Source organism: Plecotus auritus (genome assembly GCF_963455305.1).
Source record: "Plecotus auritus genome assembly, chromosome: 2".
NCBI classification, from domain to species: Eukaryota; Metazoa; Chordata; class Mammalia; order Chiroptera; family Vespertilionidae; genus Plecotus; species Plecotus auritus.
Genome location: NC_137771.1, coordinates 19640196 through 19646195, shown reverse-complemented (window position 1 = coordinate 19646195; position 6000 = coordinate 19640196).

Sequence of the window (6000 nt, the reverse complement as noted above, 5' to 3'; positions counted from 1 at the left end):
AGCAACTGTGATAGAGATGGACAACGAGCTCCCATCCATACGTGAGGGCACTGGGGCCCAGAGACATCAAGTAACTTTCCTGAGGTCACACAGCAGTCAGGGATTAGACCAAGTGCGCCCCCCCCCCCCCCCCGCCCCGCTTCCGCCGCCACTCCAAATGGAGGCTGTTAAGAGGAGTTGGGGATCCCAGCCTCTGTGAGCTCTTGCTTCTTGTGCAGGTCCATATGAAGAGGGCCCCCCCCCGCCCCAAAGCCCTCACCAAGTGGGGACTAGGGGCAGAGGTTACAGGAGGAAGGGACTGGCCTTGTCCCCAGCCTCGCATCCTCATCAAGAGGACACCACTCGGCCATGGCTGTGTGCCCCCAGGAATAGCTGAGGTGATGCCGCCACCCCCATCCCTGGCCTGGAGCCAAGAAACGGGCTGCGATGTATAGTTGGATTGTGCCTGTGGCCAGGCGGCTGGGAGGGGGCCGGCCCAAGGAACAGGAAATAGCTGGGTTTGGGGAAGTCGCGTGGACCGGCCAAGTCAAGCCAGCCCGCAATCCGCTGGCAGCTCTCACCACGGCCATCAATGCCCTGTTTGAGGCGCACACAGGGGTCCTTTGACAGCGCCAGGTTGGACCACCGTTCCAGCCACTGAGAGGGCCTGTTTGAGCTAGCAGCCTGGAAGGGGCTGGCCCAGGACAGCGGGGCTGCACAGGCTGGGCAGGTGAGGACCACCCGGGCGGCTGTCTCTTGGGGAGAAGGAGAGCCTGCAGAATCAAACCTGGGTGCCAAGCACGAGCACCTCAGTCCTCAGGCTGGGATGGTGGCAGGAATGGTCCCCGCAATTGAGTGGACTCTTCAGTGTCATCTCTGTGACTCTCCCACTGGCCCCACGAGGCAGGTGCCGAGTGATGGTTATTCCTGGGCTTGGGGTTGGCCAGCCATTGCCCAAGGTCACAGTCAGTTGAGGGGCAGAGCTGGCAGAGCTGTGATGGGGGGCGGGGTCTAGTGTGGGTGCCGGGCCCAGACAGAAGGAGGTGGCCCAGCGGAGGAGTGCTGGGGACCTGAACCAGACAGAGCCCGTGGGGCTGGGTACATTCAAGAGGCATTTGGGAAGCAGGACCTGCAGGGCCTGGACAGAGAAGGGAGGAAGAGGAGGATCGAGGCTGGTGCCCAGGTGTGGAGAGCATTTGGGGTGGTGGTGCCCAGCTCTGAACTAGGGACACAGGGCGGGAACAAAAGATGTGTTCAGCTTTGCTTACACTTGAGCTGCCATGGGGGGCACATGCTCAGGAGACGGCTGTCTATAGGTCTGGAGTTCACGACAGTGAGCAAGGAGGGAGGGGGGATGTGAGTGTCCTCTGTGGACATGAGGGGGTGATGTCACCAAGGTTCACAGAGGATAACGCATCAGCCAGACATGAAGCCGACATGCCCTATGATCAAAGCACAGGCCTCCGCGCCCTGTCCGGCCTCTGGCTTCCAGCGCCTGACCACCTCCAGGGCCTGAGACCAACACAGCGCGTGTGAGGTGTGACGAACCATATGAGACACACACGGGGGCTGTGGCCCGCAGGGGCTCGGTGCAGGTGGGCGGCCCTGGGACACAGCAACAGCCTGGCGGTGGGGCGTGTGCCCACTGTGCAGATGAGGAAACCTGCGCTGATGGGCGGTTCTCCACTTTGTGGGGTCTCTGCTGACTGTTGGGGAGACCAGAGATTCATACGCAAGCAGGCACCCAGTTTGATTCTGCAGGCTCTCCTTCTCCCCAAGAGACAGTTTGCAATGAAATCGTAAGTGCAAGGAAAGCAGTTCCCAGGTTAATGGCAGTGGTGGAGGACCCACCCGGGCCCACCTGGGGTTTCTGGATGGCATCTGAGAAGCAGCTACTGTGGGTGTCTGTGGCCACAGGCCCCTGCCCACCACCTGCCCGATGCCCTCCGGGAGCCAGTGTGTGCAGCCCGGTCTCTCTCCTGGGGCGCCCGGAGGAAGCCTGGCTAATTAGCCACCGAGTGTCCGGCAGGCAGCGGGCTTGGCAGGGGCGGGCGGCACAGGGAGCTACAGCCCTCAATAAACAGAGTCCGCCCGGTAAACGGTTCTGCTGCCACCTCAGGGGCCCCGGTGCTCAAGCAGGACACTGGCCCTGCAGCTCCCTCTGCCCACCTGCTGGGGGCACAGTCCAGGCCAGGAGACGGACGGCAGGTCACAGGCCACTGCAGCCTGGGAGCCTCCCTTCTGGTGACTCACAGCTTCCAAACCCACAAACGTGTTCAGCCTTGACCTTGACGGGGCCACGCTGCTGGAAGTTTACCTGTCGGTGGAGCTGAATTCCCACCTGAGGCTTTGGGAGAGAGGAAGGTCTCATTCTGCAGCACTTCAGGTGGGACAGTGGAAGGAACGGACGTGCCAGGCGTGTGGGAGGGAAGGTGTAAGTGTTTCTGGGGTTGGGCATCCACATGGAGGCTGCAGGTGAAGCCACCTGGACACCCTAACAGTCAACAGGGCCAGGCCTTGCTCCCCAGTCACCAAACTCCACGGGCTGCATTCCCACCCCCTTTCATCGCGGAAGGCACCGGAGGGAAGGGCCTGGAGACTGGGCCAGGAGAGCATCCAGAGAGCCGGAGTTTGGTACGTTATTTAGCAACTCCTCCTTCCCATATGACCTTGAAGCAACTTCCCCCCAAACTGAAAAAGGCTTTATTTCCTTGTCAATCCCTGCCCTCTTCCCCACTTCCCTTGTTCTATGCCCAGACATACCACCCAAGGTAGGCAGGATTCTAAGATGCCCTCCAATGACCTATGACCTTGTCTAGTCTTCTCCCTTCTTGAGTGTGGGTGGGACTGGTGACTCTGACAGGACAGTCGCTCTTGGGACTAGGTTATGTTACAGAGGGACATGATCTGGGGTGAGCCTGACCTAGTCAGGTGGTCCCCGGCTCTTCCCGAAGAGGGGGGCTCAGCATAGGAGAGATGTGAAGCACCAGGAGGCCTTGGAACAGACCACATGGGAAGGAACTGTGGGTGGCCTCCAGGAACGGAGAGAGGCCTGGCTAACAGCCAGCAAGGGGATGGGGGCGGGGAGGGGATGGGGGCGGGGAGGAACTGAATTCTGCCAAGCTCTGTGTGAGCTTGAAAGCGGATCTGAGCCCCAGAAAAGAACACAGCCCAGCCAACATCTGTATTTCAGCCTGAGAGGCACCGAGCAGAGAGCCCCGTTTAGTTGTACCCCGACTTCAGACCTATGGGAACTCCGGTAACACATTTGTGCTGTTTCAAGCTGCTAAGTTTGGGGTAATTTGTTACATACCAATAGAAAGTGAAAGTACCACCTCCTCCCAATTGGGAGGAAGTTTTGTTTCACTTAATATATTTTTAAAATATGTTTTTATTGATTTTTTAGAGAGAGAGGAAGAAAGAGGGACAGAGAGAGAGGAACATCGAATTGGCTGCCTCCTGCGTGTGTCCTGACTGGGAATCGAACCAGCGGCCTCTTGGTTCCTGGGTCGACGCTCAATCACTGAGCTACACCAGCCGGGCAGGAAGTTTTCTTTCTTTCCTCCTTAAACTTCTAAGCGGCGGCAACAGCAATCATCCTGAATGTCTGAAATCTTGGTCAGTGTGGATCCGAAGTTTTGAAATTGAAGGATGAAAGAGGCAAGCGGAACACTGTTCACAATCGTCATGGCTCTTCTCAGGCCTCCAGAGGCTCTGTTTTGAGGCGGAGGGGACACAGCAGGGATTTTAGGCAGCACGAGTTGAGGTTAGGTAATTTGGAAAATGGGGGAGGAAATATATTCTGTCCTGCTAACTGGAGGATTACATTAAATTCAGAGCCCGAGTCTTTCAGAAGGAAAGAGACAAATTGAACTGCCACCGGGAGCTGGCACCAGGCTGCTAAAAAGGATGTTGGTAAGAAACAAGGATGTTTTCATTAGGGAGGAATCAGCTCAGTGGAGACATGACCGTGACCTTCAGGTCACTGAACATGGTACACCAGCAGGCGTGCTCACTTCAGAGTTGATGGAATACTCATTGGGGGATAGCAAGCTCCCTATCCAAGAGGTGTTCCCAAGACAGAGAGAGAATTTATGTTTCATATGGGAGGCTGGACGAAATTGGTGGTTTAGTTACATCAGAACCACCTGGAGAGCTTAGAAATACAGATTTGCTGGGTCTGGGATGGGGCCCGAGAATCTGCTTTTTTATAAACCGATGAACAAAAATAGATCCAGAGACTAAGAAACACTGATTAGACTGTCCAACCTCGGAGAGAAGTGGCGGGGTGTGCCGGGGGGGGGGGGGGGGGGGGGTAAGAGATCAACCAAAGGACTTGTATGCATGCATATTAGCATCACCAGTGGACATGGTCACTGGGGCGGTGGGGCTTGTCCTGGGGGGTGGGAGTGGTGGTGGTGGTGGGGGGTGGTTAATTGGGGAAAAAGGAGACATATGTAATACTTTAAACAATAAAAACAACAACAACAAAAACAAACCTTTACCAAACTTGTTGCCGGTTTGGGGTAACTGAAGGAGGGATAAAACAGAGAATAATGCAGCTGATCTAGATGAGGATGCTTATTCTGTTGAGCATGATTGACTGTGGGAGTCCTTCCCCACAGGAACCTCTGACAGCTGCCCCCAGCTGGCCACAGGGTCATGTGCAGACACCTCCCTTTCTTGCCTTCACCTGTCAGGGCTGTTCTCCCCCAGAAGAGCCCCAAACACAGCCCCGTCCGGGACTCGGGGCTCGCACGCTGGAGAGAGCTTTACCTTAGCTCAGTTTAAATGCCTCCAAAGCAGATCCCGAGACAAAGGCTTGGGCGCAGGTCGTTTATTTGGGAGGCGGTCCCAGGAAACACAGTGGGAGGGGAGGTGAGGCAGGGAAGGGATAAAAGCCAGTAAAAAGTGCGTTAACAGTTCACTCCTGTGGGCAATTGGGGCTCACTCCTGTCGGGGACCCTCCGAGGGACCGTGAGGAGCACATCTCAGCACTGTCCAGCAGGGGGCAGTGGGAAGCTGGGGTATTCGTTCACAATGCCCATCCCCCGCTGGTTGAGGGTTGCCCTCCAGATGTGAAATGCCCAGGCTGCCCTGCTCACTGTCAGGGTCATGGGAGCTGCCTGCTGCAGCTGTAGGTGAACCCAGAGGTGGGCTGAAGGGCCATGGGGAGGGGGATCAACTGGGCCTAGGCCTGCTACAGTTCCCAGTGCTAACCCTATGCCCTCCCTCTACCTGACTGACTGACAGCGGGAGTCCTTCCCCACGGGAACCGCTGACAGCTGCCCCCAGGGCTGTGGGCTGACCCTCTGGCCACAAGAAGGCATCCGACATGGGTGGACTCTGTGTTTTTAACCAGCTCTCCAGAATGAGCATGATGGGTGGCAGGCTGTCTGAGTTTCCTTCAGAGCCTGCGCTTCAAGGTTTTATATTTGCCCCAGGCAAGATGAGTCACTGAGGGCAACTTCTGAAAATGGCTGGTGCAAAAGGCAGCCTCTGCCTCCGCGGCTCTCAGGGCCCCTGGGGTGGGAGTCCCTAAACCTGGTAAGTCAAATCTGAAAAAACATCTGCTGCAATTAAGGCAAAAAAAAAAAAAAAGTGTGAAAACTAAGGCGAGTGTGACTCATTGTGTGGCAGAGAACAGAGGGCGGTGGGGGAGGGGAGCGAGAGAGGCTGGCATGGCCGGGGAAAGCTTGTGAAGTGCCCTAAATGCCAGCTAAGCTTGAATGTTCAGGGAGAGGGAACACAGTGCCCACAGAAGCTTTTTTTCACTTGGGAGCGGTCACTGCCCACTAAATACCCACGTCCCACCCCTGGACTTCCATGCAGTCAGGTGATGTGCCCTCCATGTCTGAGGCAGTAAGAGAGGCACTTGCTGTCCCTCTCTCATCCATGTGGCTGGAGATGAAGGACTTGGACATGATGGGACAGAAAGACAGAGGCAGCCTGGAGAGCCTGTGCAGAGAGGTGACTGTCTAATGTCGACCCGTGTCACGAGAGAGAAACACGCCCTTGTGT